The 11,393-nt window shown below is 46.8% G+C and overlaps 1 non-coding gene across 1 annotated transcript; it reads left to right on the top strand.

The window, feature by feature from the left end:
- The first annotated feature begins 10,434 nt into the window (after positions 1-10,434).
- LOC123813265 lies at positions 10,435-10,556 on the top strand. Its single transcript, XR_006784705.1, has one exon. It is a non-coding gene; the product is annotated as a small nucleolar RNA SNORA26 (small nucleolar RNA).
- The last annotated feature ends 837 nt before the right edge of the window (positions 10,557-11,393 follow it).

Here is an 11,393-nt window from a genome sequence, read left to right as displayed (position 1 = left end):
CCAAGCACTGTGCTCCAGCCTCCTCAGAAGGCCGTGTCCGTGTGACAGCGAGGTGGCTGTGTGGCGGTGAGCTGTCTCTGAGCAGATCCTTTATGGGGTTTCACGAGACGAAGCCCGGCTATCTGAGACACGGCTTTGGTAAATTCTTCTCTAGCCACGTCAGCTGCCTCACAACTAGTAAACATTCCCACTGGATTTGCTCTTTGTTTTTCTCGTTATAAATTTCTGTGTTTCCTCTGTCTTCCGGATATTTTAGTGGCAAGTTGACAAAGGCTGCCTCGGGGCTAATGAGCAGATTCATTTCAGAGTTCGGTTTGATTTTGAAGAAGAACACATTATGTCTCCCCTACCAAACTCTCAGCTCCTTAAAAGTGGGCACTCCATTCTGTTTGTCTTTGTAAGCTTCATGGAACCCTGTACACAGTGACGTGTGGCAACTCGTTGTTCAGTGCTCAGATTTTATCTGCATTCGTGACGGAAGGACTGGAGAGAATTTGCCACGTTTCTCTTTGGAATTTACAGTGTGGCTGAAGTGAGCATCCCTGATCCGGCTTGAGAGGTGGGGGCTGTAGACAACCTGGGCAGTGTCGCCTGCAGATCCAATACGGACATTTCCACCGTCATCTCTGCAGAACATTTTAAGCTGCTTTCCCCAACATCATCTGCAGAAAAGCCCGTCTGAGGGCCAACAGCAGCAGCAGTTACAGCTGCTCCCCTTTTGTATTTTATTGGAGAGAAGCGTATTAACTCCAGGACCATCTGGCCAATGAGAAGAAGCCAAGGCATCCACCATAAATATGGGGATGGATCATCTTTAGATAGCCAAAGAACAACCTCTTTCTTCGCTCTTGGCTGTGTCTGAAACTCCCTCCTTTGTGCATGAGCCCTGCAGCAATGACACCAGGGGCATGGCACCTGGGCCCCTCAGGGAAGTGTGGCATGGGGACATTATATAATTCAGTGGGCTAGACAGTCTTTAGGGCATGTCTGCAAAGCACTAGGGCACAGAAGCTGCAGAAAGACAGCAGGCAGGGTGAAGGGCAGATAAACCTCTCTTCCCTAGGTGAAGGGGAAAGAGCACACCTGGTTATCCCAAATACCACCTTTTTGTGCACTTCCCTCTGAGAGAACCTGTTTAAGGGCCAATGGCTCACTTCCTGGGCCCTGATTTCCATTTCTAAGTACTTGCCCTAGTGGGGGTATGATCTTGGACTTGGGTTTAGAAGTTCTGATTCTGGTCCTGACTGCCACTCATCAGGTGTGTGGCTTTGGGTGAACTCCTTTTCCCTCTCTGGTCCTCAGTTGCATCACGTGTAAGTAAGGAGACTGCACAGAGAATGCACAAAATTCTCTGCAACACAGAGGGGCATTTCCTGTCATTGTACAGAAATGAGTTTTCGGTCAGCAGCTTTGGCGGGCCGGTGAGAGCTCTGTCACACTGGCGAGCAGGTGCAAGCCCAGAGTCCGGCAGCTGCAGAACCCACGTCTGAGCAAAGCTGCTTCTCTTGCTCTCTCTCTCTCCAACTCCCTTCCTTCCTTCTACCCCCAGCACGTTGCACACGCGTGTGACTCCACCCACTGCCTCTTATGCGCTGCCCTGCAAGTCCCTGACAATCCTGAGTATGCCTCGGTCCTGACCCTGTCATTTTGATTTTTAAGGACTAGAGTCATTTTCACATGGTGGGGTATTGGGGGGCAGTCACCATTATAAAGATGACACCATTATTATAATAATGACATTATGGTAATGACTATCATTTACTCTGAGTACTTACTCTGTGTCAGGAATGGTACCAAGGGCTTTACTTAAATAACCGACCCTAATAATGGCCAGCGCTTATTAATGCTTAGTATGCTCCAGTGCCAGGTGCTGTCATAAGTACTTTACATATGTATCAAATCACTCAGTCCTCATAACCAGCAACCTGTTTTTATTAGCCCTTTAGAGATGATAAAACTGAAGCACAGAGAGGCTGTGACTTCCTTCCTAAGGAAACAAGGTCACACAGGTAGTAAATAGCAGAGCTGGGCTTACACCCACATAATCTGGCTATGGAGTCCCTGCTTTTACCCGCTGCATTGTACGGGCTCCATTGTTTTTTTTAGTTCTTCTCTCACCCCCCTGAAATGTGTCGAATCTAATTGCCCTTAGAGAGAGGAGGTAACTTGCGTTAGGTCTCACAGTTAGGGCTTGGATTTCAACTCAGGTGCGTGTGACTTGAAGCCCAGCTTTCCAGTCCTTGGGTCTTGCCAACAAATTCTGCTCTGCCAGAACACCCTGCCGGACAGCTCTGTCTGGTTCTGTCAGGCCACGGGTCAGATGAGAGGCTTGAGGCCCAGAGAAGTGAAGTACCTTGCTCAAGGTCACGCAGGACTCACTCCCTGCTTCCCTCTCCAGTTCCTGATCACTCATCCACACCTCACCCTGTGGCCCAGAGAATGGCCACCTTCGGTTCCACACTGAGAGAGGAGGCTAGACACGGGCATATTTATAGCAGTGAAAACACAGTGACGGACGTTCTCACTCTGCTGTAAAGGGCAGACATGAGATACCTTTTCTGGAGGCAGTCTGATAAAGGGAGAGGAGGACACGCGGAGACAGCGGGTTCCCGGGTGGGAGGAGAAGGCGTGATGGATTGCGGAGAAGGCGGAGGCTGAGGCGGCTGACGTCAGACCTGCCGCTGCACTTTAACTGGGGACTGGCCTCATTTAATGCATACCTTTTCTGCATTGAATCAATTTCTCTCTGTAAATGTGGGTTTCCTGCAGCACAGAGACACTTCCAACCCGGCCTCATTGCCAAGAGTCCAGTTTCCACCCAGAGAGGAGGGAGGGGGTTAGATCTCAGTCCATCTCGTTGGAGGCGGTGGAGCAGCCCCAGCCCCTTCTCAATGCCGAGGCAGCCGCGTGTGCGCCGGAGGGGACACGTGGGTTGGGTGGCTGCAGGGATGCGTCAGATGGAGGTTGCTGGGCTGCGGTTGGGGTCGAGGGCAGAGCCGAGGCCCCTTGGCCCCCATCCACCGCCCCCAGCTTTGCCTGTCAGCCTGGTTGCTCCTGGTCCAGGAGGAAGCGGGGACTGGGCACTGCCCTCCCAGCGATGCCTGGACTGGAAGAAGGGAGAAAGGAGCGTCGCAATGCAGAGGCAGCTAAGGCGGTCCTCTGGACTCTCCTGCCGGGGCGGAGGCCCGCAGAACAGAGAGGGCGGGTGACCTTCCAGGAGCTGGGCAGCTGGGCAGCAAGGGCAGACATTCAACCCATTTTCTTTTATGGGGTGGGAGATAGGTTGGGGGTGGGGTGTCAGAGCATTATTCCCATAGAACCGGGACGACTCAGAATGAGGCGGAGGTCAGGGATCAGGCAAGCACTGACGATGTCAGGAATGGGTGACCTCCAGGACTTGGGTTATTGGGGCATTTTCCCATCACCATAGCGACCCTGAGGTATTTTAGACTGAAGGGTGGGGGAGGGGGACAAGCATCCTTTCTGTTCAGGGGTCTGGGAAAATAAAGTAAGTGCCTAGGAATTAAAATTGCAATTAAGAGGATGGGGTTTGCCTTCCTTCCACTGCACCAGTGTGCTCTGTGACCTGTGCGACTCGTGTTCTGTCCCTACACGGCGTGTGATGGGCGTACCTGCTGCTCACTTCCCTCACAAGGTCCACACCAGGATCAAGCAAAGCTCGTCACAAACAGGGTTTGCTGTAATGTCGCAGTCCTGGCAAACCCCATACTCTGCTCCCCGTGGATAGCTGTAGGGCGGCTAATAGAGAGGCCCGAGGCCAGAGGAATTCCACATCTCCCCGACCTGGGACTCATCTGTGCCCCTCATGGGGCATTTCTCGGGAGGCCTTGTGCAGGTGATGACAGAGCCAGGATGAGCTGTCTGGGTCACACGTCACGATGAGCAGCGACTAGAATCCCAGACTCCAATTCTTGGGGTGGGGCTGTACCCGCAAGATAATATTGCATAACCGGTGGGGATTTCAGACTACGGCAAAGATTTCCATGTGCCCCTGGCACAGTCAACTCAAGTGACTGATTCTCAGGGGCACTTGATGCTAAGCCATAACTGACAGCACGATTGACCAGAAAATGGGCAATAGACCCAGGGAGGAGTGGAGCTGAAGGAGAGTGCAGCTGGCCCAACCCCCTCGTTTTCTTGTACAACTGGCTGCTGTTTAGTTACCTACTATGTGCTTGTGCTGTTTGTATTATTTTTAAAAGATTTAATTTATTTTATTTTTAGATAGAGGGGAAGGGAAGGAGAAAGAGGAGAGAAACATCAGTATGTGGTTGCCTCTCATGCGCCCCCTACTGGTGACCCAGCTCACAACCCGGGCATGTGCCCTGACTGGGAATTGAACTGATGACCCTTTGGATTGCAGGCCCATGATCAATCCACTGACCTACACCAGCCAGGGCTGCTGTTTGTATTCTTTAGGGGGATCAGCTCATGCAATTCTGTAAAGCCAGGGTCTTCATTCTGTCCTCCAGCGGTGAGGAATGTGAGTCATAAAGAGGTTACGCAGGGCATGAGGTCATACAGCTAGAGATGGAAGAGTCCGAAAAGGAGCCCAGGCTGGGGACACTGTTGGCCCAGGTTATCCAGCCAGTGACAGAGCTGGGCCAGCAGTGCAGAATTTCAGAGTTGGAAAGAAATCGAGGGCTCCTGAGCATCAACCTCCTCCTTGTGTAGATGAAGATGCAGAGGTAGAGAGACGGAAAGGCATCCCCGGAGTTCCGCAGTGAACCACTGGCGAGACCCGGGTGCTAGCTCAGGCCTCCCAGCGATGGGTCGGCCAGCACCCTTTCTCTGACCGAGGCTCCCCTAGTCCAGTTCCGTGAATCCACCACTCAGTCACTTTCCTAAGAAATTAGAGAGGAAAAGAGAACTGATAACATCTCCCCTCTAAGGGCCCATAGGAGGCCTGTTATAATGGGGAGTCATTGGGCCAACAGTGATCATGTGAGCAGAAACCCCACCACCCACTGTCAGTGGGGAATCCCATCAGACACCCACCTTATGGACCCTGCCGCCACCTGCCTAGCTCAGACAGACAGAACAGCTCAAAGCAGAACAGCGACAGAGGCAGGCATGACAGAATGGCAGCTTTGATAGCAAAGACGCTGTGTGTCTCCCATCCCCCTGTGCTGCCGTGCTCCAGAGCGAACTGTGAGGCAAGAGATGCGCAAAGACGAGAGAGTTCGGCTGGTCTTGATTTCTGTGGTTTCTCTTCACGTGGGCACTTTGCCACACTGGGTGTGCAGTGTGTAAAGATTTGAATTTTTACATGTAGCATGACTGCTGTCTATACCTATTTCCATCCAGTGTTGATACAAAAGATCACGTTTGAGAGAGATTTATGGGCTTTTCAAAGATAATTTCAATTGGGCATTATTGGACTTCAGAAATCAACTCTACCTGTGAGCACTCCTAAAAGGGCTTCCTTTGCTGCCCAAATGGCTGCTAAGCCTGACTGCTACAGTGTCTGATCATCCATCATTATGCACTTGTTTAAGGCAATGAGGACTCATGTGAAGCAAGACCTCAGTAAGTCATAAATACTTTAGCATGAACCGGCTCTCAAAAGAACTTAAAACCTGCAGGAATGGGATATGGCACAGATGTATTTTTTTAATCCTCACCCAAGGACCAAGGATATGTTTATTGATTTTAGAGAAGAAGGGAGAGAGATGTGACAAATATTGATCAATTGCCTCTTGTATGCACCCCAACTGGGGATCAAACATGAAACCTAGGTATAGGCCCTGACCAGGGATTGAACCCATAACTTTTTGGTGCACAGGACAACACTGCAACCAACTGAGCACTCTGGTGAGGGCAACACAGATTTACTTCGCTTATGGGAGATAAATGAAGGAAGAGATGAGGACCGTGGACGCCTAGGGAAGCAGGCTAAAAGAGGAGAGGGGAAAGTGTAAACCAGCCTTCCCCCTTCAGTTTCCCTCAGGGCAGCCCTGCCAGTGCCCCCTCCCCAAACACTTTTGTTCATTTGTGCCTCCTTCTGTCCCTAAAACCAACACCTGACATTTTAGTCCAACTTCCTTCTGTCATTTCTTCTGCTTTGGAAACCAAATTACTCCCAGTTGCAGGCAATGGTTTTTCATTGTAATTATCTCCTCTGAGTACATGATACAAACTGTGAAACCTCTTCTGAGAAGAATACACATCTCTCTGAAGTTTCACCTAGAGATCCAGAGGTCCTCTGGCTTTAAGGTTAGAAGCCTTCAGTCCATCTAGTGGAAGGTATAATGAATGCAGAGTTAGGGGGGTTAGGTCCTAGCTCTGGCTTTTACGAGTTCTCTGGTGTGTGTATCTGGGGAAGTCTCATCTCCGTGCATGAGTTTTTCTATTTACAGAATTGGGAAATGACCCAACATGAGGTGGACTGGGCAGTTCAAGCCCTAATCTTCAGAGAAGGCCCCGGGGAAGGAACAGAGGCAGAGAAGACTTGTCATTATTCATTCTTGAGTTTGAACAGCCTCTGGATGCTCAAATTCTCTCGGCTAATGCTGGAACTCTGAAGGGCCCAGTGCTATCTGGCTGGTCCCCTTAGCTCTTTGTACAGTGGGAGGGAGCAGCGAGGCTTCCCTTTGAGGTGGCTCTCAGGGGCCCTGAACAGGCTTGCATATTCATGCGCTTCCTTCTGCCCCCTGCATTGTTCAGCCTTCCCAGCTGCCTCGTTGGCTGGGGCTGAGCCCCCTGCTCCTTTGGGAGAAGGTCAGGCTCTTTCACTGCTGGGCAGAACAGCTTGGTTTTGTTTAACTCCTCCAGAAGAATGGTGCCCAGGTTGAAGAGGCAGGAGGCGGAGAGAGACTGGGGGAGGGCTTCTCTAGCTCAGCTGTGGCCCTTTTGAGAGGTGAAAGGAAGATTTACGATGCCATTTGTCAACTGGAAGATGGATGGAGGTCCCTAGACTGTGAACTCTGTGTTTGAAGTGGGAGGTTATGGTGATAAATGGGGCCCCTGGAGATGTAGCTGTTGGTGGTGGGATCACCCCTCTTAACGGAGACGGTTGGTTCCCAAGCCCCCTCCTTCCTCTCTCTCTCCCGATGGGTGTTCTTTGTTTCTCTGCGAGTTTATCACTCTGTTTTGAGCACGGGCAACTACTGACTGATCATCCGTGTTCACGAAGGGGAGTGTCGCCCTGCTGAGGAGAAGTCTTTCATGTTGGTGTCCTGAAACAATGAAGCGAGGGGAATGGCAGAAGTGGTTTATTTTTGGCTTCTGGATTCCCATGTTTTGCTTGAACTATTGGGAACAGCCTATATGCATATGATCGGCCCTCATTTGATGTCTACCTTTGATCTCCCTCCATTTAGACACGGAGGAGCCTGGAAACGCTCTCAAAGAGTGCCCCTACGATGCTCCATGGGGCACTACTCCTGGGGAAAGGTCGGGGAGAGCAAGGACTCTGTGATCAAAGACATTTGAGAAGCACTGCGTATACATCATGGCCTCACTGAGTTAAAATGCACACTGGCACAGGGAAAGGTTGGCAAAGTCCTGTAATAAAGGACATAGTTCGAGTTTAGACTTTTTCTATCCTTTTGGTCACAGGGCCCTTTTTTTTTTTTTTTTTTTTGCATGGCACTTACTAACCACTCCCCCCAGACCATTCAGAACCTACTTTGGGAAACCTTGATATTAGCAAGGTGAATGGGCAACAACGGATGATCAAACCAACTCAGTCCCCCAGGCGGAGCACAGATTAGATGGGTTTTGGTCCAGCATGGCTGTAACGCTGATGGATGACTTTTGCAAACTTTGCGTGTCTTGGTTTTTTCATAATCCTGCTATGTAGAGTTGATCCCGTTTAAAACAGGCCCTTACTGGAGTGTGATCATAAGTGGATCTATTGTTTAGAGCCTCTTTATTGAGGTGTAACTGACACATAATAAACTGCACATATTTAAAGTGTACAGTTTGACACCTTTGGGCGTATGCCCGCATCTGTAAAACCATCACCTCAGTCAAGATAATGAACGTACCTGTCACTCAGAAAGGTTCCTCATGAGCCCTGTTAATCTCTTCTTTCTTTCCCCCATTCTTATGCTACCTCCCTCTCTCCCCACCTCCAGGCGCCCACTTTGGGTGATTTCTGCCACTATGGAGTCATTTGCATTTTCTAGAGTTTTGTGTAAATACAATTTTAAAGTATGTGCTTTTCCTCAAGTCTGTCTTCTTTCAGCACAGCTGTTGAGACCCATCCACATGCGTGTATGCATCAGTAACCCATTCTTTATTATTGCTGAGTAGTGTTCCTTTGCACGGAATTTGTTTTTCCAGTCATCTGTTGGCGGACATTAGGACCGTTTCCAGTTTTCAACCGTCACATATGAAACTGCCATGAATATTTGTGGACGAATCTTTATATAAATGTATGATTGCATTTCCAGGACACGCCACGTTGTATTATCCTTTTAATGTATTAATGGATTAGATTTGTTAAATATTTCTTAAGAAGTTTTGCATCCACGTACGTGAGGAATATTGGTTGTTTCCTTCCCTGTTTGTCTCTGTCTGATTTTGGTATGAGAGTGATGCTGTTCTCATAAAATGAAATGGGAGGTGTTCCCTCTTCTGCAGGTTCCTGAAAGAGTTTGTGTAGAATGGGTATTATGTTTCAAATGTTTGGTAGGATATACCAGTGAAGTCATCTGAGCCTGGAGGTGGTAACTGTTTTTGTGGGGATGTTTTAATTATGAATTCAATTTATTTAATATATACATGGCAATTGAGGTTATCTATTTCTTCCTGAATAATCTTTCATAGTTTGTGTCTGTTAAGGAGTTTGCCTTTTTTATCTAAATGATCAAATTTATTGGCATAAATCTATTATAATGTTCCCCTACTTCCTTTTTAATATCTGCGGAGTAAATCTATAATGATATCACTTCTCTCGCTCATGATTTTGGTAATTCGTGAGTTCTCTCTCTGCCCATTGATCAGTCAGTCCAGCTAGAGGTTTATCAATTTTATTGATCTTTTTAAAGGAGAAGCTTTTGGTCTTATTAATTTTCTCTGTTTATTTCTATTTCCTATTTTATTGATTTCTGCTCTGGTTTTTGTTATTTCTTATTTAGTGGAAACAGGTAATTGATTTTCTCCTTTTCTAGTACTATAGCTATTTAATGCTATTCATTTCTCTCTAAGTATTGCTTTAGTGGCAACCTATAAATTTTGATGTGTTTTTAATCTTATCCTGTTCAAATATTCATGGCAACTTTATATGTAATAGCTAATTTCCATTTTGATTTTTCTCTGACCCACGAGTGAGTTAGAAGCATATTAATTATTTCCCAGACTTCTAGGTATTTTTCAGATATATTTCTGTTATTGATTTCTAATTTAATTTCATTATATGACTTGAATCCTTTAAAATTTACTGTGACTTGCTTCATGGCCCAGAATATGCTCCGTCTTGAAAAATGTCCTGCGTCCCCCTGACTAGAACACGCACTCCGTGGTTTGGGTTGGGGTGTTCTCTAAATGCCGATTAGGTCAAGTCGTGGGATGGTTTTGATCGAGTTGTCTGTCTCCTTCCGGGGTTTCAGCCTACTTGTTCTGTGAATTACTGGGTAATTTCAGCAAGAGTACCGAGATCTCTGACTGTAATGGTGCATTTATCTGTTTCTCCTCTCAGGTCTGTCAGTTTTTGCTTCCTGCATTTTGAAGTTCTGTTCCTAAGTGCGTAGACACATGGAATTGTTACGTTCTCTGAATGAATCTACCCCTTAATTATTTGGAAGCGACTTTCTTTATCGCCAGTAATATTATTTGCCCTAGAAGATATTTGGCATGATATCAATAACCACTCCCAGTTTCTTTTGATTCATATTAGCATGATATATTTTTATCAATCCTTTTACTTTTAACCCATCTACGTCTGCATATTTTAAATGGTTTCTTGCAGGCAGCAGACAGGCCTTGTTTTTTCAATCCAGTCTGACCATCTCTGTCTTTTAATTGGGGACCCAGATTGTTTATGCTTAATGTGATTATTGGCACAGTCAGATTTAAATCTACTTTCTTACTGTTTTTTTTTAAAAAATTTTCTCACCTGTTGTTCTCCTTTCCCTCTTTATTTGTGCCTTTTTTGGCATTAATTATTTTTAATGATCTCTTTCTCAGTGTATAAGCCATAACTCTTTGTTTTGCCGTTTCAGAAGTTGCTCAAGGGGGGTCATATGTTGCACCTTTAATTTATACAGTCTGCCTGCAAGTGAGCTCATGTCACCTCACACACGTGCAAGAAACTCACAACCGTGCCCCTGCGCTTTCCTCTCCCAGTCTTTGTGCGGGTGTTGTCCTAGATTTTCCCATTCCTTGTTATAAGCTCCATGATTGTTTTTGTTTGAACACTCAATTATCTTTTAAAGAAATTTAGACAGTAAGAGCACGCCCTTTCCTGTGCCCTTTTAAGGCTGATACCATGTCTTAGGAGGCTAACACAGAAGGGTAGATAAAGTCTCCATGAAACCCAGAGGCAAGATGGTAAAACTCCTCTTTGGATGCTGTCTGGAGTCACAGCTGGAAAAAAAAATGGTAAGAACAGTATCTCATATATTTACTCCCATAACCACCATTTTCAGGGCTCTTTATGCTTTTGTACGGATTGCATTTTTCCATTTGCTGCTGTTGTTCCTCGCCCCAGGACTTCCTTTATTCAACACGTCTCATAGGGCAGGTCTGTTGATGGTAACTTCTTCCAGGCTTTCTAAGTCTGAAAGAGTCTTTATTTCATCTTCATGTTTAAAAAGCTGTTTTTGCTGGAAATTAAATTCTAGACTGATCGTCTAAACTTACTGATCTATTATTGCCTCACTTGCATTTCTTCTGACGAGGAATCCCCTGCCATCCTTATTTCTGCTTCTGTGTATATAATGTTTCTTTTTTTCCCTTTGGTTGCTTTTCAGACTTTTCTTTTCATGTTTTGAGTAGCTGATTCTGATCTGCCTCAGTGTAGTTTTCTTACTTATTTTTGTGCCTGGGGTTTGTTGAGCTTCTTGGGTCTATGTGTGTTACGGGTTGAGTTGTGTACCTACAAAATTAGTGTGTTGAGGTCCCAATGCCCAGTGCCTCAGAATGTGACCTTGTTTGACAATAAGGTTGTTGCAAATAGAACTGGTTAAGAGGATTTTTATTAGGGCAGGCCCTAATATAACATGACTGGTGTCCTTACAAATGTGGGAAATTTGCACATAGACACACACAGGGAAAGTATCTTGTGAGGATGAAGGCAGAGATCGGGACAATGCCTCTGTAAGCTAAGGAATGCCAAAGGTTGCCAGCAAAGACCGGAAGCTAGGGGAAAGGACTGCAGCAGGTTCTTCCCAGAACCCTCAGAATGACCCAGCCCCACTGACACC

Source organism: Phyllostomus hastatus, unplaced genomic scaffold, assembly GCF_019186645.2.
Source record: "Phyllostomus hastatus isolate PE091 unplaced genomic scaffold, TTU_PhHast_1.1 phas_contig_150, whole genome shotgun sequence".
Classification (NCBI taxonomy): Eukaryota; Metazoa; Chordata; class Mammalia; order Chiroptera; family Phyllostomidae; genus Phyllostomus; species Phyllostomus hastatus.
The sequence above is the reverse complement of the archived record's forward strand: the minus strand, read 5'-3'. Positions and strand labels throughout refer to the sequence as shown.